The sequence below is a fragment of the Ailuropoda melanoleuca genome, chromosome X, assembly GCF_002007445.2.
Source record: "Ailuropoda melanoleuca isolate Jingjing chromosome X, ASM200744v2, whole genome shotgun sequence".
In the NCBI taxonomy this organism is placed as follows: domain Eukaryota; kingdom Metazoa; phylum Chordata; class Mammalia; order Carnivora; family Ursidae; genus Ailuropoda; species Ailuropoda melanoleuca.
The window spans coordinates 107,966,479-107,993,781 of NC_048238.1; the positions used below are offsets into that span (position 1 = coordinate 107,966,479).

The 27,303-nt window shown below is 43.1% G+C and overlaps 1 long non-coding RNA gene across 1 annotated transcript in view; it reads right to left on the minus strand.

The window, feature by feature from the left end:
• Positions 1-1,087: 1,087 nt before the first annotated feature.
• The window catches only part of LOC117797353, a 47,052-nt gene continuing 20,836 nt past the window's right edge, over positions 1,088-27,303 (minus strand). The window contains exons 2-3 of the long non-coding RNA XR_004622280.1: positions 9,088-9,143; positions 1,088-1,215 (exon numbers count right to left, since the gene is read on the minus strand). This is a non-coding gene — a long non-coding RNA (uncharacterized LOC117797353). The remainder of the gene's footprint in view (positions 1,216-9,087; positions 9,144-27,303) is intronic.

Consider the following 27,303-nt stretch of genomic DNA (forward strand, 5'->3'; position numbering starts at 1 on the left):
TCATGGTCCAGAAGGTCAGTACCCAGCTCTTTTCATTCGTTGATTCCATTGTCCTGCTCCCCTCACCGACTCAGCCCCATTCTGCCCAAATTTACCATGCCTATGGCGAGGAGCGAGCCACGAGGTAAAGGCGCCCCGCGCGAACTCCCAGCAAGTCCCTGCCGCCGGCACAGGCGAGGCAGGACAGGCTCTCGGCCGACTTTGATAATTATGGGTGTTCCATTTCCTCTAAACAATGTTGTTGTGATGCCTTTAAAGGAGGAATTCTACAACCTGCCTGAATCTTCTTAGTTCCTCCCCTCACCGACTCAGCCCCATTCTGCCCCATTCTGCCCAAATTTACCGAGCATTTTACATGGGCATGGCCCCTCAAAGGGGCCTAGCCACCAAGCTGGGCTGTGGCCAGTGAAAGCACAGAAAAAGAGGCTTGTTGACTGTCACCGAGCTGTGCAGCCCTCGTCCTGGCAGGGGTTTTTCTGTTCTCTCCTTTCAAGACACGACCCGCCTCATTTGAAGATCGGCGGACTTAAACATACACACACATGCGGACAGACCTTCCAGATGGCCCCGACCCAGAGTCCCCTACCCACCTGGCATGGACCTTGGAGTTTTTATGACGGGAGGACGGGCAGCTGGGGCCATTTGTTCACGTCACTTGGGGGAATCAGTCCAACCACGGCTATAGCACAATCGGGGGGAGCAGTAGAATGAAGACGTAAGAGGCAGCTGCCTGGGTGCCAGGGGCCCTGCTTTCTAGCCTGGCCCTGCCACGGGCTTGCTGTGCGACCTTAAGCAGCTCCCCTCCCCTCTTTGGGGAAACTAAGATGTCTGTCTGGCAAGAGAGGGCATTGGACTGAAGGGTGTTTGTTCGTCCCTGCATTCCCAGCCCCCGGAACAGTACCTAGCCACGCATGAGATACCTGGAAATGCTTATTGCCTGAACGATCTGCTATGGGTCCTTCCACCGCTGACATTCCAGAACTCTGAAATCATCCCCCTCGCTACTATGAATCTGCCTTCACAGCTAGGCCATCTAATGACAGGATCTTCACGTGAAAGGAAGTGTTTTTTTTTTTTTTTAAATCAGGTGACAACCATTTGAGTTTCTCTTTCACTGTTTAAATCATCCCGCAGCTCTCAGTTGCTTCCTGCAGTCACCCAGGAGACAGAAGCTTGCGCCAGCCGTTTGCCTTCACGGCCTTGTACGGTTAAGGGCTGTAACATAAGGAAAACATTAGAGATAAAAACCCGAGTCCCATAATCCCCAGCCCGGACAACACATCACACAGCCTCACAGCCAATTCATACAAGGAAAGAAGGGAGCAGACAGAAGAATATTAACACTGTCAATCTGAAAATGTGAGTTTAAAATTAGTAAAGGGAGGGGCGCCTGGGTGGCACAGCGGTTAAGCGTCTGCCTTCGGCTCAGGGCGTGATCGCAGCGTTATGGGATCGAGCCCCACATCAGGCTCCTCTGCTATGAGCCTGCTTCTTCCTCTCCCACTCCCCCTGCTTGTGTTCCCTCTCTCGCTGGCTGTCTCTATCTCTGTCAAATAAATAAATAAAATCTTTAAAAAAAAATAAAAATAAAAAAAATAAAATTAGTAAAGGGAAAAATATGTCAATCATGACTCAGGAGGCATCCCAGATTGCTTTGCACGTTCACTTCTCAGACAACCAACAAACCACTCAAAATTCTTCATACCCGAAACGGGTACTGGCGAAACACAGGCCTAAGCGCATCAGGCTTGAAGGAACCAAAAAACAAACACACACACACACACCAAAATACAAAACAAAACAAAAACACCAAAACTCACAATGAAGAGAGAGGGAGAGTCTGAAAGGAGAAATTTAAATCCTACAATTGCCTTTCTCGATGACCAGAAAACCCTGGACTGATTGGAGAGTGTGGCCAAAACAAAAAGTAAAGAAGACCCGTGGTGCAATCCGCTGCTGAAGGAGGAGGCCATGGAGGGTAACGTAGGAAGGGGAGCAAGGCCCCCCAGATGCCACCCCTGGAGCACAAGGGGAGAGAGAAAGGAGTGTGCTCTTGAAGCCCATAGGCTCACCCTCCTCAGTGGTCGCGCCGGAGGGGGCCCCAGGGAGAGGAAACAGCGCTGACCACAAGCACCGGCTCTCCAAAGGCCCCCGGAGCTGCTGACCGCCCCCGAGGCACGCTTACGCATTTCTTACGTGAGGCACAGGGCAAACATATGGAAGGGAAACAAGCTGCAGACTCCCCATCTCAGCTCTACCACAGACTGTGTGTTCTTCCTTGGGCAAAGCCCGCTCCTTTCTGGCTTTGGTGTCTCCGTGGAGGGCCTACGGCAGGTGATCTCACAGGGACCTTCCAGACTGGTCATGACACGGCTAAAGCAATGTCGGGGGCTGTGGGAACACAAGAAAGACCCCTATCCTTGCCTGAGCCAGGTAAAACTGGAGATACACGCTCCAAGCAGAGGACCCAGCAAGCGCTCAACACAGTTGCCCTGCAATTGCTGTGGGCATGACCAGAAGCTTCTAAATCCAGTCCTGGCCTTAGAGACACTCAATTAGCCTTGAGCAAAGTGCTCATTACCCAAGTGACCCAAAGACACCCCTGCTTCCCCTGACACTGATGTCCTGGCTGATGTAGGCCCACTCTGTCATCCCTGACAGCCTGTCAGCATCTCATAATTAGGAAAAAGCCGCTTCTGCAATCATCAAAAAGATCCATTTCACAGAGATAGCTTGTGCATGTGAGATGGTATTTCCAACAAAAAGCTTTCAAATACCCAAATCCAGGCACTCCAGCAAGTCACATCTTGGCAGTCTGGTCCTAGATAACTTAACATCCTAAACTCGCCTTCTTCTTGCTCTAGACAAGAAATTGCCCTTCTATTTTTAGGACCAGGACAGTTCAAACCTTTAAAGTTAACTTGTCGGGGTGCCTGGGTGGCACAGTGGTTAAGCGTCTGCCTTCGGCTCAGGGCGTGATCCCGGCATTGTGGGATCGAGCCCCACATCAGGCTCCTCGGCTATGAGCCTGCTTCTTCCTCTCCCACTCCCCCTGCTTGTGTTCCCTCTCTCGCTGGCTGTCTCTCTCTGTCGAATAAATAAAATAAAATTTTTAAAAAAATAAAAAATAAAAAAATAAAGTTAACTTGTCAATTGGGTGGAAAATAGTGTTTGCAATGGGAAAAAAATCTTAACTGAGACAATAGAATGATGTTACTTCTGAGACATAAAGAGTCCTCGTAACTAACATATATGTAAATACACGTACACATTCTGACATTGAAAAATTTTCAAGGGGGAATGAAGCATGAGAGACTATGGACTCTGGGAAACAAACTGAGGGCTTCAGAGGGGAGGCGGGTGGAATGGGATAGGCTGGTGATGGGGAGTAAGGAGGGCATGTATTGCATGGTGCACTGGGTGTTATAAGCAAATAATGAATCATCGAGCTTTACATCAAAAACCAGGGACGTACTGTATGGTGACTAACATAATATAAGAAAAAATATTATTATAATAAAAATAAATAAATAAATAATAAAAGTGTGATTGGATTAGGAATAAATAAATAAATAATAAAAGCGTGGTTGAATTAGGAAAAAAGAAAAATTTTCAAATCAACTACAAAACTGATAAATAAAGATATTGTAGAGCAGAGTGTCTGAATCACAACTTAATAAGAAATACAGAGTGAAAGGCAAATATTTAATCAAAGCAAGCATGGTCACTCGAATCATGACCAGCCCCGAGCCTGCTCATTTAGGATTCGCAGCGAATTTAGAGACCATTGCAACCTACAGAGTGAGTGTTAAAAGCTCTGAAATGGGCATTGGGTGTTGACACAAAACCATCAAAAGAGCCAAAGATACTGCCCACCTGACTTTCATTTTCATTCTGTACAGCTTGCACAGATGAACGACTGAGGGCTTTCTACCGCTAATCAAAGGAAACTTTCTTTTCCAGCAAGGTCTTGAGTCGCATGACTTAATCTGCCAAATGTAAATGACACGGGTCAAACTAAGCTCTCAATCCCTCACGCGCTAGTTGGAGAGAAGAGGAGGAAGTAAAGCAAAGGGAACACCAGTACTTCCCCCATCGGACTGCACATCACTTCCTCCTGCAGCGACAGGAAGGCAAACCATGGAAGCGCTTCCTTTGTTTCTCCTCCATGTCCCTGCTCACTGTAAACGGACGAGGCTTATGATCTGTGGGCCAAAGGCACATGGAATAGAGGCTGCTTTGGTGGGAGAAGATGAAGGAGGTTTCCTTTGGTGTTCCCATGTTTGATGATAAGTTCATTAGCAGAATTGCTAGTACATAAGTCATAAGTACTCTGTGGAAATCTGGAAAACACAGAGAAGTGTAAAAAGACAATTGAGTTTCCGTCCTGAAATGACCAGTGTTACCACTGATATATTTCCATCTGCCTGTTTGGTTATAAGTAAGTGCTTATGTTTTACATGGTGATATTTGGACCATAGCTACAGTTTCACGTCCCACCTTTCCCATATATGATTATGAGCATCTTTAGATGTTACGCCCGTCATTCCGAGCACCACATGAAGTGGATGTGCTGGAGATGGAAAGTACAGGCATCATAGGCAGTTAGAAGCCCAGGCTGTGGGATCAGATGGAGCTGGGTTCAAATTGCAGCTTGACTGCTCACTGGCTCCATGCTTTTGCACAAGTGACTCAGCCTCTGAGCCTCAGGCTCCTCCCCTATGAACCGGGAACAACAATAGCACTGTCCCCATCACCAGGGGTGTTCTGAGGCTGATGAGATCATTCCACAAGGCACGGACCACGGTGCCAGCGGTAACTCTTTAGTATGTGTTCGCTGATGTCATTTTTACTCCCATTTTTAAATTATCCAATTTTTTATTGTGAGCCTCTGCATAGCTTCCAAATTTCCCATTTGGACAACTCTGCAATGTGCATGTAAAGTTTGAATTCTTTTCCTTAGAATATATTTTCGAAAAGTGAAATTCCTGGATATCTGTTGTTGTTGATATGTGTTGCCAAATTTGTTGGCCAGATGATTTTTGCCCTACCGTGAATCAGCGTGGAGATATTATCAAGAGCAGCAGAACAGAGACCAAGGGACCCTTGAAATCCTTAATGATCTTAGCACCAAGAGGGCCCCTGAGGAGCACCAAGGGCAATCCTGCTCGGATTATTAATGGGAGACTGCCACCCATATCAATGACCTCTGCCTCATTTGAGCTGGGATCTCATAGACCACCGGGCAAAGTGCATATGAAGCAGCATGTAGTGAGGCACTATTGAAAGCCTGCATCAGTCCATGCCCAAAGGCTACTAAGCATTTGGTACCATGGGCTCTAGCCTCTCCATGAAAGTCAAGGGCATATCTTCATACCCTCTTGTCACATCTCTCTCCAGCAGGAACATTTCTGGGTGTAGTAGTGGTGTATAACCCATGCTGTTCCTTTATCTGAAGTACTTCCCCCAACTTTTGGAATAGTTACCTCCTTTGTGTACCTTATTCTCAGCTTCACTGCCATCTCTTCCAAGAGGCAAGAGCACCCAGCTTTGAGTAGCTGCTTCACAGCTCTCTACAGCTGTGCAAATTCACTTCATTCCAAGAACTCATCATGGCCTGTAATCATGTCTTTGTTCACTTATTTATAGTGGACCCCCCCCAGCTAGACTGTCTACTCCTTGAGGGTTAGGACCGTGGCTCAGTCTTGCTTGGTTGTATCCTTAGCCCCCAGTTAGCAAAGGATCTGGTACAGAACAGACACTCCTGAACCCCATTGACTGTTTGATGCTCAGCACCTCCTTGGGCACAGTGGCAGCTGGGCCTTGAGCTGGGCCTTGGGAGCACAGGAACAAAGGAGCACACACTGTCCCTTTAAGTGGTTCCCATGGCTGTCTCTCGGCACAGCCATCTCAGCAAGAGCTAGGAAGCCCTTATAAGCGAGCGACGTTCTCTAACGCTAGGGAGGCAGCCAGGAGTCAGAGCTTGCTGATGGACATCCACCCATGGGAAGGTTTACTCCACCACCCCCAGGATGTGCACTCATGCTTGGCACCTGTGGGATTTTGTCTGCTTTATAAAGTCCTCAAAATCCATTCCTTGGGCTGCCTTTACCACCTCCCGTGAGCCAAGGGCTAAAAGGGCTAGTGCAGCAGAATAAGAGTAAGGAAAGATGGGGTGGGACAGAGGGCAAGAGCTTGAAATCCGGGCTCTAGTCTCAGTTGTGTCCCTTGTGATACTGGGTGGGCCACCTCGTCCCTGATCTTGGCTTCTGTCCCAAGTAGTAGTAGATAGTAGACTCTCACCTGCCTCTTGGGAGACTTCAATGGTCATGTGAACAAAACGTAAGAGTGCAGCAGGAAGGCCGAGGAGTTACTCTGTAAGCTAGGGAGAGAAGTAGGCCAGCTCAGCGGCCACATGGGACCTCTGGAGGATGTTAATGGCGGAGACAGAGCGCCAAACCTCCTGTGCCGACGCGCGCGCTGACCCTGGCCAAGGCATTCTCCTCGGACCTCTTGAAATAGCCCCCGGGTTGGACTTCCTCCTGAATGTGTACTCAGTAGCCCTAAGAAGAAGCCACTTGTTTTCTTCAAGGCACATTTTCTAATCAAATAAGCAGTGTCTCCACAGTGGCCAGAAGAGATCTTTAATTGATGAACGCAAAAGCTCAGACAAACCACAAATGCCCTATTCACCATGTCAGTCCTACAGAGGAAGTTGTGGTTGCATCATTTTCCCCTGCCACATACAGCTGCAACATTGGCTTATATTACTAATGACATGCAGTATGTGTGTCTCGGGTTATAACAGATGGTGTTTGCAATGCATGCAGAAGCTTCAGATAGCCAAATGACGCAGCCGTGGAGATTTTCCAAAAGGAAGACAAAAACAACAACAAAAACACTCTCACCAGTGAATATCTGAGGAGTGTTTATATTACTTTCTACTGTGGCGAAATAGAGAACATCCGATTCCTGTGAGAGCTCTACTGACTGGGAGAAGCCAGCCAAACATGAAGAGGCAGATGCCACTGAAAGGCTGTACCTGAAGGGCATGCTCTCACCCTTTCTAGAAAAGCTACTACTTTAAAGAGGTGGAAGAACAGAACTTAGGCCTCTTCATCTTGCCAATAGATCTGGAATTCCCTCTACTTGCCAAGGTTGCCAGATGCATGAGTGGACTGCTCTCATTGGTAGAAAATGCCATTCTAATAGAATACCCAAGATTTCTTTCCTACAACTCATAAAACCAGCATTCCCAGCAGGGATACCTGAGGCCAAGACATGGGAAGACACTCAACCAAAGTCGCACAGTTAAATTATGACTTGCCCTAACCCTCTAAACTGCTGTACACCCCCAGACTCCTCACACACTTAAAGGCAAGCAGCAAGCACCTGCTAGGGTTTTTACCAATTCCCCAAAACCTGCCCCAACTAATTCCTGACCTGCTCTTGCTCTAATATCCTTGTGACTCCTGCCTACCTCTGGACCTTCAAACTGGGGCTTGGATATTGTCACTAGCTCTCTGTAAAGAACTTAGACTTGCCTCCTCACCCTGGCCCATACCTTTGGTTCCACTGCCACCAACCCCCAATCCCAGCAATCTTACCTGAGTCATGGCCCAGCCAATCTAAACCATGGCTGAACCATGCCTAAACAGACAGAGGCAAAACCAAGACCAAAGTCTTGGTCTCCTGAGTCTAAGACCAATGAACTTCCCACTATGTGATACTCCTGCCCCTGCATTGCTATTAATTTCACCTCCACAGCAGCCAGTAAACCTAGTTCCTCCCCTTTATCATATGAAGATGGTCTTCATGTCCCCATACCACCCAACCCTACCTGAGCCTCTTCTCTTCCACATGAATTGTCCTTAGCTTCTTTTATTTATTTTTAAAAGATTTTATTTATTTATTTATTTATTTATTTGAGAGAGAGGGAGAGAAAACAAGCAGGGGTAAGGCAGAGGGAGAAGGAGAAGCAGACTCCCCACTGAGCAGGGAGCCCAACACGGGCCTTGATCCCAGGACCCTGAGATCATGACCTGAGCCAAAGGCAGACACTTAACTGACTGAGCCACCCAGGTGTCCCCGTTCCTAGCTTGTTCAAGTTGACTTCATAATTCATGGTTTTCAGATCTTCAGAGGGCTTATAAACTCAATCATCATCCTCTTAAAAAGAGAAATAGAGAATACTTTGGATCCATCATAGCCATTTAGGCTGTCTGCTTGTATCAACATAGGTCTGATCACAGCCACATTGTCATCAGCTGCACGTCGCATTATGCCAAGTTGTGGTCAACTAAAACCCCAGGATTATGTTCAAAACCAGAATCCTTCCTTAGGGATGTTCAAATACTGACAAGAAAACAAAGACGTTTTCTCTTTCTGTTGGGGTCTCCATGCTGGGATTTTTGTAAACCCAAAGATGCCAGAAACCATGTTCTACACCAAGTAAAGAAAGAAAGCTCCTCTGCAGTAGGAGAGTTTGGAGCCAGTAAGAAATGAGCAGAAATCATGCGTGTGTGCGTGTGTGTGTATGTGTGTGTGCGTGTGTGTGTGTGTCTGTGCGTGCACGCGAGGGAGGGAGGGAGAGAGAGCAAAGGAGGGAGGGAGAGTGTACACTAGCACACACTAGCATGTGAGCACATATTCACTGGTCCTATCAAGTCCCAATTTCCAACCTTGAAGTTTCCTGAGCTGCCTTGGTTCCTGCAGCTCTTCCACTAATTCTGGGAGCGACCCCAGTATCCTGCCAGTAAGTCCTCTTGCATGTTTAAGCTAGGAAGGATGCTTTCTGTCACTTATAACCAAAGGAAACTTGACTCCAAGTTTCCTGAGATCCTCACATGGCATTTTCCCTCTCTTCCTTCACATTGCTGCCTTATAGCCACCTCTCCTTGCTGAAGGAGATGGAAGACTGGTATCTGGACAATTGGAGGGGTAGAGAGAAGAGCAAGTGTGATAATGTTAGAGACCAAGTCTTCTACTTACCATTTTGCTCAGTGACAGCCCAAGCCTTCTCTGGGCTCTTCCAAAGATCCCTCCCATCCCAAGAAGCTCAGATGAGAGTGCACAGTAATTCATTACCTTGCTTCTTCCAAAGATCTCCACTCCAGATGGCAAGCTCTGCAGAAGGTGGGTTCCTGGGGTGAAAAAGAAGTGCTTGGGAAAGTTACAGGTCTGTGACACAGTCTGAATTTGTCCTGCTCCCAGGCCCTGCATAATGCCAGACCACCCATTGAAAGTGTTAAAGGGAACACCATCTGTGTTCTGCTGGAGAGAATCTAAGAAACCTTGAGCTGGAGGTGACACAAAATAAATGTTTGGGTTTGTAATGATTGGCAGCAAGATCATCAAGTTGGCAGCCAACAAGTCACACAGGAACAACTTCTAAGCCAGCTGTTAAGATGGGCAGCATTGTCTGAGAAGATGGTCAGTGTGATGGCACGTGGACAGCAATGTTCCTGGCATAACTGTCCCCAAGGTGGCTAAGATGTGGTCTGGCGTGTTCCATTACAATCAGAGCAACTGTGGCTGGCTAACAGTGTTACGATTGTAAACTCACTCAGAGGGGATTATGGGCTCCTACTAATACAGTAATGTTAGAGTGAGTTCTGCTCGATTACATACTTGGCCTCGAGCCTTCTATTCAAGACATTACGACAGCATCTCTCACAAACTCATCTACCAGGAAATCTGGGTTTTCCTCCTACACTAGTCCTAGAAAACCACCAAAGAAAGATTTTATTTGCTCACTGAGTTTGCACTTTCTTGCTTTATTTCAGGAAATGATGATGTTCTGGAAGCACAAAAGGATGAGGCACAGGAACATAATGTCACCCATTTAACCCAGGAAAACACAGTTCTTACATATTTATAAATCCTTTCTGTACAATGATTGATTACTAATCTTTTGGAGGAAATGCTAACAGCCCAGATGGCCATAATCTGAAGGAAGAGAGCTAGTAAATGACTTCAGATTAAGCTGAATAATAATGATGAAGAGGGACATACAGACCTACTGGAGTATACACCTAGATGGGAAGAAAGAATCAATTTTTCTGTGGATTTTAACAACTACTTTCCCACTAAGGAGCCTTTGATGAAGCAGCTTCCTCACTTAGTTACAAATCATCTTAGAGCCTGTACTTGGCCCCTTTGAGCTATTTAAGAAAGCATAGAAAATAAACAGGTGGTGCTTATTAAATTAACATTGATCTACAAAGTGAAGTGCTTCATGACTCCTTCAGAAATGGTGTCATGAAAAAAGTGTGAGGCAGTCATAAAGAGGGCCTGGCGTTTTCTTTCATATCATTGGTGCCACATCACCAAAGCTACTTGAAAATTGGACTTCACACTGCTTCAGCCAGTAAGTTGGAGGCATAGATTCACACTGAGGTCTTCAGATACTAAATTTTATTGTCTGCTAGACACCCAAAATACAAGTCATGGATCTCTGCCTTCAAGGCAAGATAACTACCTTTTACAAATGTGCAATCACTCTACAGACAGACAGCAGCCAGGTACATGAAAAAGTATGTCAGGAGACTGTGAGTCCTTGCCAAATAAGTAACACAGACAAAGTAAACATCGGGCTCCCTTTTTCCAGGACTAGCTTGACATTAAATACCCTACTGGATAGTATCCTCACAAAGCCCTCAAATGTCCTTCCGGCCCTTCAAATGCCAATATTTCAACAAATAGTGACAGAATTGAGTCAGTAATCATAGCAATACCAACTTTAACAACTCACAGAGATCAGACCTCAGATCACGTGTCCTTGGTCCTGCACTGATGTTAATAGCACAGTGCTGCAGATTTGAGAGAGACATTGCTGTGCGTTGGTGTTTCAGCTAGGGGTCTTTGACTGTAAGCAACTAAAAAAGATTCTGGGTAACTTAGCAAAAATGTACTGGAAGCCTATAGAAAAGCTCAAGAGGTCATAAGAAAACTAAAGAACCAACTTGCATTCCCACCAACAGTGTAAGAGGGATCCCCTTTCTCCACATCCTATCCAACATTTGTTGTTTCTTGCCTTGTCGATTTTTGCTATTCTAACTGGCGTAAGATGGTATCTCGATGCGGTTTTGATTTGAATTTCCCTGATGGCTAATGATTTTGAACATTTTTTCATGTGTCTGTTAGCCATTTGTATGTCTTCATTAGAAAAGTGTCTGTTCATCTCTTCTGCAGCCACTTTGGAAAACAGTGTGGAGGTCCCTTAACTAGTTAAAAATAGAGCTACCCTATGATCCAGCAATTGCACTACTGGGTATTTACCCCAAATATACAGACGTAGTGAAGAGAAGGGCCATGCACCCCAATGTTCATAGCGGCATTGTCCACAATAGCTAAATCATGGAAGGAGCCGAGATGCCCTTCAACAGACGACTGGATTAAGAAGATGTGGTCCATATATACAATGGAATATTACTCAGCTATCAGAAAGAACGATTAGCCAACATTTGCAGCAACATGGACGGGACTGGAGGAGATTATGCTAAGTGAAATAAGTCAAGCAGAGAAAGACAATTATCATATGGTTTCACTCATTTATGGAACATAAGAAGTAGCAGGAAGATTGGTAGGAGAAGGAAGGGAAGAATGAAGGGGGGGTAAACAGAAGGGGGAATGAAGCATGAGAGACTATGGACTCTGGGAAACAAACTGAGGGCTTCAGAGGGGAGGGGGGTGGGAGAATGGGATAGGCTGGTGATGGGTATTAAGGAGGGCACGTATTGCACGGAGCACTGGGTGTTATACGCAAATAATGAATCATGGAACACTACATCAAAAACTAAAGATATACTGTATGGTGACTAACATAACATAGTAAAAATTATTATAAAAAAAAAGAAAACTAAAGAACCAAGCTTGAAAGAGCCAAGAACCAGGGTGCTCCAGAGGGTCTGGAACCACTCAGCAGCTTCACCCAAGCATATACCACCACTGGAATCCATTCGTTCATCCGGAACATATTTACAAGTACTTACCATGTACCAGGCTCAGTTGTACATGCTAGGGATGCAGCAGTAAACAAAACAGACAACACCCCCATTCTCACGGGGCTTTCATGCCAGCAGAGGGAGATAGATAATGATGATGATGATGATCACAGTGGTGGTGGTAATAGCTCCAATTTTTGAGCATCTACTCTGTGACTAGCACTGTGCCAAGTGTTTTACATATTCATACATTTATTTGATGAGTGTTTATTGAGCCCTAGTATGTCAAGAACTGTCCTAAGTACTGGAAATACAGCCATGAACAAAACGAATTAAGAATCCCTGCCCTTATGCAGCTGACATTATAGTGAAACAAATGAATTTAAACCCCCCAAAAATCAAAGTCCTAGGGAACAGCATATAATTCGCTATGCTTAGGTCATACATATGCCCCCAGCTTCACCAGGTGTCCAGATTTAATTGTCCAACCAAGACTGAACACAGTGGGAGAAGAGTCCCTAAGAAGAAATCAGGGAACTATGAGGAAGGGAAATGGATGCTAGGCAGTAGGGGAAAAATCCATTCGTGGGGCAATGGAGACTTCACCTGAGCCTTATTGGTGTGTCAGGATCCTTAGTAAAAATGTACCAGAAACTAGATTGTATATAAACAGAAATAAAAATGATATTTTGGACTGCTTGAGCTTGAATATGGCCCCATGACTTACAAGGTTAGCTATAGGATCTTGGGCAAATTACTAAACTTCTCTATGCCTCAGTGTCCTCTTCTATGAAATGGGAGATGTTATTAATATCTATTAGTCATAATGTCATGAGGAGCAAATGAGTTAATATTTGTAAAGTGCTTATAACAGCACCTGAAATATAGTAAGTACTCTGTTGAGTAAATAAAATAGAAGCATATTGAATCAATGCAAAGACATTCATTCATAATATATTATGTGAAAAAATAGGTTCCTTAATAGATGCCCAACATAATCCCAATTTTTATTTTAAATAGTAACAGTTATGATAGAAGGATGTATCGCATAAGAAATATACATGTCAAGTGGCTTGCAGCAATTATCTCCAGCTGGGGGTGGGATATATGGATAATTTGTATTTTCTCCTTTTTTCACTTTTCTGTATTTTTTGAATTTCTAGTGTTAATATTGATTGCTACTGTAATTTTTAAGTTATTAGAAACACACCTATATCCAAACACATACAAACATCTAACTATCAGTAAAAGGAATGTGTTGGTGGATGGGGAGGTGACCAATTGCCACATGTTTAAACTGCTTAATGCCTTAATGTTACTTAGTAAGACAAAACAAAAGGAAAGAAGAGTCAGAGGAAAATTCCTGGCTCTAAAATAATTATACTTAAGATTCTGTAGTGCTTGCTGAGAGGCTGATATTACATTGGAAGAGAAGCAATCAACAAAAAGGACCACATCTGAGTACTGGGGCTCCACAATCCCTGGAGCTACTCAAGACAAAGTTGAAAGGAGTTTCTGGCAACCTGTGAGACAATATCAAGTGATCTAACACGCACATAATTGGAGTCACAGAAACAGAAAGGAGGAACAAGAGAGAGATATATGAATATACAGAAGAGTGATAACAAACTTCTCACCAGAAGCTATGCAAACCAGAAAACAATTGAACAACAACTCTAAAGTGCTAAAGAAACTGTCAACTTAGAATTTTATACTCAGGGAAAAGAGCTTTCAGAAATAAAAGTAAAATAAAGAATTTTCCAGACAAACAAAATCTGACCTGACTCCTTGCCAGCAGACCCACACTATAAGAAATGTTAAAGGAATTCTTCAAGCAGGAGGAAGATGATACCAGATGAAAACATGGACCTCTGCACAGAAATCAAGGGAATTGGAAAGGTTAAACATGTAGGTAAATATTTAAGTGATTTCTTCACATTCTTTTAAATTTCTTTAAAAGCTGAGTGACTATTTGAAGCAGCAATAATTATGCATTGTGGTGCTAATAACATATGTAGAAGGAAAATGATACCATGAAGGATAGGAAGGAAAATGGAAGAACATGTTGTGAGGTTTCCAGTGTATTAAGGGGTGTAATATCATTTGAAGACAGGCTATGATAAGATAAAGATGTATATTGCAAATATTAGGCAACTACTGAAAAGACAAAACAAAGAAGTAGAGCTAATAAGCCATGAGAGGAGATTAAATGGAATGCTAATAAAATAATAATAAGAACAAAGTCAGGAAAGGAAGAAAAAATGCACAAACATATGGAGAAAACAGAAAGAAAATAAATCCAGACAAATAGGTAATTATATAAATGTAAATTTATACAGGCAGCCCACTTTAAATATGAAGACACAAATAGGTTAAAAGTAAAAGGATGGAAAAACATGTACCCTGAAAGCAATAATCATAAGAAAGCTGATTAGCTATGTTAACATCAGACAATGAAGACTTCAGAACAAGGAATATTACCCAGGCTAGTGTGGGACATTTACGTTTTATAATTATAGAGGGGTCAATTCATCAAAAAGACATAATAATTCTAGATATGTATGAAATCAATAACAGAGCGTCAAAATACATGAAGCAACAACTTACAGAAACAAAATGAAAAATGGGCAAATCCACGATTACATTGGGAGGCTTCGATATTCTGCCTTCAGTAATTGATACAAGTATACTAAAAAAATCAGTAAGGATATAAAGAATAGAACAACACTATTAACCAATTTTACCTACATGAATGTTTACAAAACATTCCATCCACTAACAGCACAAAGGACATTCTTTTCGAATTCACATTGGACATTTCACCAAGTTGGGTCATAAAACATGTTTCAGTATATTTAAAATAATTGAAATCATACAGAGACTCTTCTATGGCCAGAGTGGAATTGAATTAGAAATAAATAATGAAACTATCTGGAAAAGCTCCAAATATTTAGAAGTTAAACAACACAAACTACTAAATGTTACTTTTGCTTCCAGTCAAGACAAAGTATCATGGAAGGTATTTACCCTCCCACTTGAAACAGCTAAAAGAAAACAAAACAAAACAAAAACCAAAACTAGACAACATACACAAAACATGTCACTCAAGACATTGGACATCAGGCAATAAAAAAGAGTTATCCCTGAAATATGGAAAATGAATGAGGTGAGCTTTCATATTGCCCCAGATTACTAGTTAAAGAAAGTTTCCAAGGTTCAACTCAGGGAGGGGCAACCTAGGCAGTCTTCCTGAATTAAGTATACAGGGTGGGAGCCTGAAGAAAAGGAGATGACTAGAGCTCACATGACAGATTTCCAGAGAGGGAAGAGCTGCAGAGAGAGAGAAAGAGAGAAGTCCAGAGATCTTTGGGTGTCTCCCTCAAATATTCCAAATATTCGGGAAACTACTAATCAGTACCAGTGAGGAAACTACCCACAACCAGGAAAGTAATCACCAAAGAGGATTATAGGAAGCGGTGCCCAGAGATCACACACAGGCAGGAATAGTATCTGTTGTCCAGTTAGTGTGAGAAATCTCATCATTCAGGGAGGATCAGTTAGAGCCGTGATTCCCAATGGAAGGCAATTCTGTCCCCAAGAGAACATTTGGCAAAATCCGGAGACGTTTTTAGTTGCCCCAGTTGGGGGCACGCTAGAAGTATCTAGTATGTAAGTGTCAGGGATACTGTTAAACATCCTACAATGCACAGGACAGCCCCTCACTACAAGAAATTATCCGTCCCAAAACGTCAGTAGTACAGAGGTTGACGAATCTTAGGTTAAAGTGATAAATAGGATCTTGCCTCAGTGGTAATCAAAAATCAACTCTAGTCTAAACTATGCTTTGCCCCAACTAACAAAACTTTTGCTCATGCAAGACCTGAAAAGATCAAACTATGTCCATGTAACTGCATCCCGGGACAAAGCTCAAGAATATTTACAGGAATATAAAAATATTCCGTATCTAATAAGGTGAAACTGACAATACTTGACATTCCATAAAAATTTGCCAGATAGGCAAAGAAGAAGAAAAACACAACCTGAAATGAGGATACAGGTCTATTAACATTGACAGAGAAATTAAATAGATGATGAAATTAATAGAAAAAGGGCATTAAAACAATTATTTTAATTGTAGTCCATATGTTCAAGACATTACAGGGAAGACTGGACATGTTATATAGAGAAATGGAACATTTGAAATGATCCAAAACAACTTCTAGAATGTCTAAGATGAAAAATATACCAGATGGGATTAATGACAGATTACACATTGCAGATGAAAAGGCTATGAAGACATAGCAATACATACCATCTAAAACGAAACACAGAGTGAAAACAAACTAAAAGCATAAATAAATAAACAGCATTGGTGAAATAGTAGTCAGAGGGGTTCAGTCAGTTAAGTGTCTGACTCTTGATTTCGGCTTAGGTCATGACCCCAGCATTCTGGGATCGAGCCCCACATCAGACTCCTCTGCTAGGCACCTGCTTCTTCCTCTCCCACTCCCCCTGCTCGTGTTCCCTCTCTCACTGGCTGTCTCTCTCTGTCAAATAAATAAAATCTTTTTTAAAAAAGTAGAAGAAAAGAGAATGATACAGAAAATAAGTGTTGACAAGGATGTGGAGAAATTGGCACTCTTGTGCTATGGTGGTGGTAACGTTCAATGGTGAGGTGTTGTGGAAAACAGTATGGTGGTTCCTCAAAGAATTAAAAATAGAATCACTGTGTGTTCTAGTATTTTGATTTCTGGGTATATATCTGAAGGAATTGCAAGCAGAGACTTGAACAGATATTTGTAGACTTATGCTCATAGCAGCCTTACTCTCACTAGCCAAAAACTGGAAGCAATCCAAGTGGCCAACGACAGATGAATGGATAAGTAAAAGGAAAGAAATTCTGACACATGGTGTAGTGTAGATAAGCCTTGAAGACATTATGTTAAGTGAAATAAGGCAGTCACAAATGGACAAGTACTATATGATTTATCTTAGTTACTAGAGTAGTCAAATTTACAGAGCCAGAAAGGGCAATAGTGGTTTCCAGGGGCTTGGAGAAGTAAAGGAAAGTTGTTTAATAGGAACAGAGTTTCCATTGTGCAAGATAAAAGGAGTTCGGTGGGTGCATGGTGGTGACGGTTGTACAACAGTGTGAATGTACTTAACGCTACTGACCTGGGCAATTATAAATGGTTAAAATGATAAATTGTATGTTATGTATATTTTACCTCAATTAAAAAACAAAAAGAGATGATGTTATAAATAACTTTATGCCAATAAGTATGACAACTTGGATGAGACAGACAAATTCTTAAAAGACAGACTACCAAGCCCCATCCAAGAAGGAGTATGTAACCTGAAAAGTGCTGAACATTATTAAAGAAATTGAATACTTGTTAAAAACCACCCACAAAGAAAACCTCAGGCCCAGCTAGCCTTCAGAGGTGAATTCTAGCAAATATGTTTTGAAAATTCTACTCAAACACTTCCAGAAAATTAAGTGGAGGTGCAACTTCCCAACTCATTCTGTCAAGCCAGTATTAATCTTTTTTTAAAAGATCTTTCTTTCTTTCTCTCTCTCTCTTTCTTTCTTTCTTTCTTTCTTCCTTTCTTTCTTTCTTTTTCTTTTCTTTCTTTCTTTCTTTTAGAGAAGGAGCCAGAGGCCATGCAAGTGTAGGGAGGGGCAGAGGGAGAAGGAGAGAGAGAATCTCAAGCAGACTCCCCGCTAAGCATGGGGCCTGACGTGGGGCTCTATATCACAACCCTGAGATCATGACCTGAGCCAAAATCAAGAGTCGGGCACATAACCGACTGAGCCACCCAGGTGCCCCCAGTATTACTCTTCAACCCAAACCAGAGAAAGATTTTTTTTTTAAGAAAAAAAACTACAGGTGGATAGCCTTCCTGAATATAGCTGTAAAAACTCTAAAAAAGTTATTCAATCAAATCCAAAAGCATGAAAAAAAAGATAGTACATCAGAGCCAAATGGAGTTTACACCAGGAATGCAAAGTAGATTTAACATTCAAAAATTAATGAATGTAATTTACCATTTTAAGAGAATCAAGAAAATTCATGTGACCATCTCAATAGAAAGAGAAAAAGTTCTTTAAAAATTCAACATCCAGGGAAGCCTGGGTGGCTCAGTTGAGATCGAGCTCTGCGGGGAGTCTGCTTGAGATTCTCTCTCCCTCTTCCTTTGCCCTTCCCCCCTCTCAAATAAACAAATAAATCTTTTTTTTAAAGAGTACAGTATGGGAAGGGAGGAAATAGAGTAACTTTATGGTAGGTAATCCTAACAAATATTCTCTCGCCCAGGTCAGCATTAACAGTGATGAGCCCTATTGATAGCCCGTACCTCCCCTGGACAGAATGTAATGAAAAGGCCACTTCATCTGTGATCTTCCTTCCAAAACCCTGTTTAAAAAATCCAACTGGGTAAATTTGCAGATCTAATTGGCTTCATTAAGCAATTCATGACTTGAGCAGCATCCTATCTAGCAAATTAGAGAGATACTCAAAGGAGTTGTACAAAATGGGAGGTTTTCTATAGGAAGGAGGGTGGGGCAAGGAAGTTATTAGCAAAAGAAAGAAAGGATTGTTTCAGGCAAGATCACCTTCCCTTAAAGGGAAGAGCAAGAGATCTTATCATGCAGATTACCTCATTTTCTTTTAGGAGGTGGACAGTGAGGGCTCACTAACAGATTACCACATTGGTGCTGACCAGGAAATTCCTGACTGACCAGCTAGGACTACACTTCTCGGAGAGGTTGAAACTACAATTAGGTTAGATAGTAAGCCCTGGTTTGGTGACTTGGCCTAGCATAAGTGACTCCATCTTGGGACTGTGGTTTTTTTCTTAACCCATAACCTCAGTCTCATCATGAGAAAAACATCAGACAAGTCACAACTGAGGTTCATTCTACAAAATACCTGACTGGTACTCCTCAAAACTGTCAAGATCATAAAGGAAAAGGGAAGTCTCAGAAACTGTCATACCCCAGAGGAGCCCCAGGAGACAAGACAACTAAATGTAATGTGGAATATATCCCGAATGTGATCCTGGAATAGAAAAAGGACATTAAGTAAAAACTAAGAAAATCTGAATGGAGTATAGCCCTTCGTAATAGTAATGTATCAATATTGGTTTGTTAACTGTGACAAAAATACCATACTAACATAAGATTTTATTTATTTATTTATTTTTAAAGAATTTTTATTTATTTATTTGATGGAGACAGAGACAGCCATCGAGAGAGGGAACACAAGCAGGGGGAGTGGGAGAGGAAGAAGCAGGCTCCCATTGGAGGAGCCTGATGTGGGGCTCGATCCCAGAACGCCGGGATCACGCCCTGAGCCGAAGGCAGACGCTTAACGACTGCACCACCCAGGCGCCCCTAACATAAGATTTTAATAATATGGGAAACTAAGTGTGGGATATATGGGAACTCTGTAGTATCTTTGCAAAGCTTCTTTAAAATATAAATTATTCTCTACATTTTTTTTTAAAGAAACCTGATGCCCAATCCCATTCCCTAGAGATTCTGATTTAGTCGGTCAGCCTTGTGGTCTGAACATTGGGAGTTTTAAAAGCTCTCCAGGTGATTCTAAGGTACATGTATATCAACAATGTCTCTTGGCCTGAATTTAATCTATAAAATCGTATTTCTTAGGGCACCTGGGTAGCTCGGTCATTAGGCGTCTGCCTTTGGCTCAGGCCATGATCCCAGGGTCCTGGGATGGAGCCCCATGTCGGGCTCCCTGCTCAGTGGGGAGTCTGCTTCTCCCTCTCCCTCTGCCTGCTGCTCCCCCGCTTGTGCTCTGTGTGTGTGTGTGTGAAGTAAATAAATAAAATCTTTAAAAAATAAAAAAATAAAATCATATTTCTGCAATAGATAGTGTTTCCTTGCTTATAGGATAAACAGGTGGGCCCAGACAAAATATCTTTCCATTTTCTCCCAGATTAAACAGTGCCGTTCAAAAGCACTTTCTGTGATGACGAGAATGTTCTGTACGTACACTCTCCAGTATGGTAGCTACCAGCTAGCGGGCACTTGAAATGCGGCTCGTACAGCTAAAGAAGTGCAATTTTAATTTAATTAAATTTAATTAATTCAAATTTAAAGGGCAACATGTGACTAGGGACTACTGTGTGGAACAGCACTGCTCTGTAGAAACACAATCAAGTTCCTAAGAAAAGATTTCTTAATGTTCTTTTCTGGCTTTGGACTACTTTTTTCTCTCCAGCTCCTTGCTTCCTACAGGTTGGCGTCCTCTATTGCTAGGCAGCATTTTCACTTGAAACAGCAGTGCAGGTGCCACCTACTCCCCCACACCAGCCGCAGAAGGGCTTGGCGTCCTCCCTGCCCCCCACCTGCTGCGCCTGCTGCCTGCTGCGGGAAGCAGCCCTTGTGCTCTCTGAGGAGAGCATTTCCTCCCAGCCCCGACCCCCCTTTCTGGAGTATGTTGGTTCAGTCCAACTCTCATTTTTCTACTGCCATCTCTGGACTTCATTCCAAACTCCTAAAGAAGAAAGGAAAACAGGGTCTCCTGGCAGAAGGCTGCAGATGTTCTGCTCTTTGTCTCCGTTTAAAAAAATAGCTTCTCCCCAACACTCTACCATATCCACGAATTTCCACTCTGGGCACAGCTAATGACTCCATTCAGCATTTGGAAGGCCTGCATTACTGGATTGCGGAGTGGATAGCTCGATGGCAGCATGCAATGACACTAGAGATTGCCGAGACTGGCTGAGGGGTAGGAAGAAATCAGCATTCTGGAAGGGCGGGATGGATGGAGCTTTATCATAGACAACTCCCTGACTGCCAGCTCCCTATCCGGACTCCAGAAAGCAAAAACCAAAACCCGGGTTTTCGACAGACTGCTGCCGAGCTGGGGCCATGCCCCTTGTCGCCCACGATGCTGCAAGTTCAGCTGTCTTTGCTTTTTTTTTTTTTAATAATAATTTTTTAAATTATATTGTTAGTCACCATACAGTACATCCCCAGTTTTTGATGTAAAGTTCCATGATTCATTACTTGCGTATAACACCCAGTACCATGCAATACGTGCCCTCCTTAATACCCATCACCGGCCTATCCCATTCCCCCACCCCCCTCCCCTCTGAAGCCCTCAGTTTGTTTCCCAGAATCCATAGTCTTTGCTTTTTAATAGGCATAGGGTTTTAATGATGCAAAGAGGTGGGGAGAGGATGGAATTTCTGAAAAGTAACGGCTTCAGCAGTCAGATGCTGTCCCAAGCTTATCTCCCAGATCAGGAAGAAATCTAGGTTATCCTGAGCAATTCGCAGAGGGCAAAGAATTGAAATGAGCGTGAGAAGTAGAGATTCTAAATTGTGACGGGCTTGTCAGCAAGACTGCTGGTGATAAATCCCCAGGACTCTGTTCAGAGGCTGTGGTTTCAGGGTTTGTTTGTCTTATTAACACACATAATTTAAATACTATAAAATCATCCATTTTCAATGCACAAGTCAATGATTTTCAGCAACTGTATATTGGTGCACCCATCGGCACTCTCGAGGTTTAGAACATTTCTTCCACCACGAGGGGATCTCTCGGGCTCATTCAGTCACTGTGTATTATCCCCAACCTCCGCCAGACCTCAGGCAACCACTGATCTGCTCTCTGTCTCTGTGGGTTTGCCTGTTCCGGACATTCTGTGTAAATGGAATCAGCAATATGGAGCGTTTGGGGCTTGGCTTCTTTGACTCGGCATGATGTTTTCAAGTTCAGCCATGGCATAGCCGGTATCTGCACTTCGTTCCTTTTGAGGGAGGAACGATACCCAACTGCATGGCTAGACCACACTTTGCTTATCCATTCATCAGCCGATGGACATTCAGGTTGCTTCGTCTACTGTGATTCATGCTGCGACAAATGTTTGTGTGCGAGTTTTCGTTTGGACAAATATTTTCAGTTCTTCTGGGTATATCCTTGGAGTGGACTTGCTGGATCATATGGTAAGTCTAGGTTTAACTTTTTGAGGAACTGCCAAACCGTGTTCCAAAGTGACTGGGCCGTTTTCCATCCCCACCAGCCATGGATGAGGCGTCCAGTTTCTCCACATCCTCACCAGCATGTTATTTCCCAGTTCTAAAACTTAGAGCCATTCTAGCAAGTGTGAAGTGGCCTCTCGTTATGCTTGGATTTACATTTCTCTAATGGCAAGTGCTGTTGAAGAGCTTTTCATGACCTACTATCCATTCATAAATGTTCTGTGTTGAAATTTTTAATGGAATCAATTGTGTTATCTTTTTGTTATTGAAATGTAAGAGTTTTATTTATATTGTGGATCCAAGTTCCTTATCAGGCCTATTTGCAATTACTGTCTCCAGTTCTGTAGGTTATCTTGTTACTTTCTTAATAACGCTTTTGGGAGAGCCTAAGTGTTTAATTTTGATGAAGCCCGATTTAAGATCTTTTCTTCTTTCATGGATTATGCTTTTTATAAAATCATATCTATGCAACTCTTGCTTAATCCAAGGTTAGGAAGATTTTCTCCTATGTTTTCTTTTAAAAGCTTTACAGCTAACAAACTGTCCTATCCTTCTACCTCGACAAATATACCTTCATAACAACCTGGAAGGCCAGGTTCAAAATTCTTGGACTCAAAATTCTACACCTAAATGTAGTGACATGCAGGGGCACCTGGGTGACTCAGTCTGTTAAGTGACTGCCTACGGCTCACGTCATAATCCCAGGTCCTAGGATCTCCTGCCTCCAGCTCTCTGCTCAGTGGGGAGACTGCTTCTCGCTCTGCCTCTGCCAGTCACCCTTGCTCGTGCTTTCTCTCTCTCTCAAATATATAAATAAAATCTTTAAAAAAAATAAATGTAGTGACATGGAGAATACCAGCCTCCAGCAAGTGACCCGCTAACTATCCCGCTTCTCTCCTCACTCTGGGCTCTCCCCTCACTGAAGTGGGCCTCACACACGCTTATGTGGACTTACTAGCCCATGCTTCTAAGTTTCATCCCCGCTCTCCCCAAATGACAGTCGCCTCCTGGCCACCCCTCAGGCACACAGGTGCCCACATTAACTGTGGGTGTGTCCCCGGGAAGGCAGGCTCTGGAAAGGAGCTTAGGAAGGCTCTGGAAATGGGCTTGTGGCTATTCAAGCAGGAAATTTCAGCTTCCCAGATATCTGCTGTGTGGTCTAGAAGGGGGCCAGGGGCCCTGTGAAGACATATCTCTGATTCTACTGTCTCCTCCTCAAAGTGAGGCCCTCTAAAGCACAGGGACCAGAGTGGAGCTCTTCCTGCGTGGGTCTGAGTGTGGCACTAAGCCTGTTAAATCCAAAGGAGGAGAAAGATGGAGGAGAACTAATGGCCAGTGGCCCCAAGGACTTGCCCACGGAAAGCCTTGCTCTTCCGTGGACTCCTATTCAACGCTGAGGACAGAAATGGGCAGCCAGGGCAGGATGACCAAATTAATTCATTTCCATCAAGGCCAAGGAGGGAAACAACCTCAGAGGGAATGACTCAGTCTGGGACCTTGCCAACCTGGGCTACTATTTACCTCCACTTTCCTGTCTTCTCTTCCCAGATCAGATTTCCGCCTGCATTCCCACAATCTCATCCGTATACCTACGGTTTAAATGGGCTCTCTATGAGTCTCCAAGGCCTGGTGGCTGGGATGGGGGAAGCCTATTCTGGAGTAAGGGCCTCCTGGCTCCAGGCTGTCCTCACTGGTCGCATCCAAAACCAATGCCCCTTTGTTTTAGAACCGTAAGTTTGTACCTTTTGACCCGCTTCACCCATTTCAAAACATACATACTTCCAGTTATAAGATAAGTAAGTCCCGGGAATATAATGTACAGCATGGTGACTATAGTTAATAAAATTGTATTGCATATTTGAAAGTTGCTAAGTGAGTAAAACTTAAAAGTCTTTATCACAAGAAAAAAAAGAATTATTTTTTGGTGATTTTGTGTGCTGATGGATGGTAACTAGACTTACTGTGGAGATCATTTTGCAATATATACAAATATTGATCATTACATTGTATGCCTGAAACTAATATAATGGTATATGTCAATTATACCTCCATAAAAAAAAAAGTCTCCAAACATTGCCAAATATCCCCTGGGGGACAACATCGCCCCTGGTTGAAAACCACTATACATGATGGACTATTATACAACCTTGACAACGGTAGGTTTACAAATTATATGTAATAGCAAACGCCTATGAAACAATATAAAAAAAGCAGAATAAAAATATATATTCATAACAAGGCCACAATTATGTAATAAAACAGTGTGTGGATAAAGTTGTCGATGTAATAAAACAATGAATGAAAAAAATGCAGAGTCGCTTCAAATGGTTATAAACACCAAGACCATTGCTTAGTAGCCATTCCTCTAGTTGTGCGGCGGCCTGAAGAACCTCCCAGAATCGACGGACAGCCCCGGCCCATTGCCACCTTCACGGAGCGCTGCCTGCTCACGCGTGAGCTGCTGGGGGCAAAGCGGGGCCGTGCGGGGGGACGCTTGGCTCTGGCCTGGCCCCGAATCCGTGTGCCTCTGTGCTGCCACTCCGTGCTGCCGGTGGGGTGCACGATACTCATCCACTCGGCCGCAAGGGCTGGCCCGGGACTCAGGACCAGCCCAGCAGCAGCAATCTGTCATCTGTCGCCTTCCCAGCTCGGCGGCAGCCTCGGAGCCGCGCAAGAGGAGCCACTTCACAGACCGCCCTCGACACGGGGACTCTGTTGCGGTGGAAGCTCGCACAAGCCAGATGCCTCCAGGAGAGGGATGGATGGCAACCACGTTCGGGGCACGCTGGTACTCGGCAACACAAGCTGCAAAGATTTTGAAGGGGGGCGGGAACTGGAGTTGACCCATGCCCAGTTAGGTGAATGGTGCTTTCAGGAGCAAAGAAACAGAGAGCTGCCAGGACCTCAGGGAGACAGAGACGGAGGATGGTCCCTGATAGCGTGAAAATAATGAGGGAGAGAAGGTGGTGGGCCACAGCAGCCCAGAGAACGGCTGTCTAGGTCCCATTCAGAGCACCAATTTCTATGCTTTACAGATTTCAGGAAATCCTGGTACTCTCACTCCATACAACAATTATGACCAAGCTCCGAGCGTCCTAATTTTTCCTCTCCTCAGGGTTCTGTTCACCACCCATCTTCCTTTCCATTGCCCATGTCCAAAAAGGGTGATAGTGTATGGTGTAGAAAGTTCATTTCAGTAGATTTGGGGTTTTTTATTACTTACACATTTAACAAACTCTTCCCAAGATTCTACCATGTGCTAAACCCCATGCTAGATGTTGGGACTCTTGTGACGGATGGAACAAACATGGTCCCTGATCTCATGAGACTTACATTCCATCAAGGGAGAAGGGTAGACAGAAGTAAACACAGAAACATAATAGAAATATCATCAAATAATGACAGATGACTATGAAGACAAAGTAGCAACTGGAGGGAGGGGAGTCGGAGGAAACACCTCTCAAGATAGCCTTTGAGCTGAGAACTGAATGACGAGAAGGAGGAAGCCTTGCAAAGACCTAGAGGGAAAGCATTGCAGGCAGAGGAAACAACTGATAAAAATGCCCTGAAGCGGGAACAAGCTTAGGTTGTCTGAGGAACAGCAATGAGAAGGAGGAAAAGAAAGAGCCATAGAAGATGACATTGGAGAGGCAGGCGGTAATGGGTCATCTAGGGCCTGGCAGTCCATGGTAATAGGTGAGGATGTTATTGCAAGGAAAGTTATAATTCTTGGGAGGGATTTAAGCACCCATCGCTCCATCTTTTGGTAATAGCACCCCAATTTCTTTGTTGGAAATATCTTCTTTCCCCACTGGAAACAGTCCAGTGGGACTGTCAGTCTAGTCATACCAGAACCTTCGCACAAGACTCTAAATCTATAGAGTGCACTTTAGGAGACTTTTTCCTGTTGATACTTTATTTTATTTAAATTCAATTTATTTTATTTAAATTCAATTAATTAACATATAGTGTGTACTTTATTTTATTTTATTTTAATTCAATTTATTTTATTTAAATTCAATTAATTAACATATAGTGTGTATTATTAATTTCAGAGGTAGAGTTTAGTGATTCATCAGTTGCATATAACACCCAGTGCTCATTACATCACGCGCCCTCCTTAATGCCCATCACCCAGTTACCCCATCCCCCCACCCACCTCCCCTCCAGCAACCATATAGGAAACAAACTGAGGGTTCCTGTTGATTTTTTAACAGCTTTCTTGAGATACAATTCACAGACCCTAAAATTCACCTATTTAAAATGGACAATTCAATGGTTTTTAACATATTCAGATTCAGGCAACCATCACCCCAGTTGGTTTAAAACATTTTCATCACCTCAAAAAGAAACCCTGTACCCTTTAGCTGCCGTCCCCTCCACCCTCTCTCATTCCTCCCCACTCCAGTTCTAAGCAACGCTAATCTACTTTCTGCCTCTGTAGGATTCCCTTTTCTGGACATATAATATGAATGAACTCATATAACAGGTGGTCTTTTGTGTCTGGCTTCTTTCACTTAGTATCATGTCTTCAAGGGTCATCCATGTTGTCACATGTATGAATACATCACTGCTTTTAATGGCTGAATAATATTCCATTGTATGGAGAGATCACATTTTGCTTATTTGTTCTTCAATTGATGGATGTCCAGGTTGTTTTTATTTTTGGACTATTATGACTAATGCCGCTATGAACACTTGTGTACAAGTCTTTGTGTGGCCATATATTTTCCGTTCTCTCGGTTAGATACTTAAGACTGGATTTGCTGGGTCATATAACCACTCTATGTGTAACATTTTAAGGAAAGGCCAAACAGTTTTCACCTTGGCTGCACCAATTTACATTACAAAGAGCAAAATGAGTGAGGGTTCCTATTTCTCTATATCTTCACCAGCAGTTGTTATTATCCATTTTTAAAAAGTTACAGCCATCCTAGTGGGTGTCTAATTGTGTTCAGAAATGTCTAGAAATGGTACCTAACTGCGGTTTCAATTTTCATTTCCCTGATGCCTAGTGATATTGAACATCTTTTCATGAGTTCACTGTCCTTTTTGTATCTTTTTGGAGAAATATCTATTCAAATCCTTTACCCATTTCTTAATTGACTTCTCTGGGTTTTTTAATTGAGTTTAACGAGTTATTTATATATTCTGAATACTAGATCCTTATCAGATATATGACTTGCAAGTATTTTCTCCAAAGATTTTAATTACAATGCACCAGAGATTTTAATCATGATGACATCTAATTTATCTATTTTTTCTTTGGTTGCTTATACTTTCGGTATCATATATAAGAAACCATTGCCTAGTCCAAGGTCATGAAGATCTACATCTATGTTTT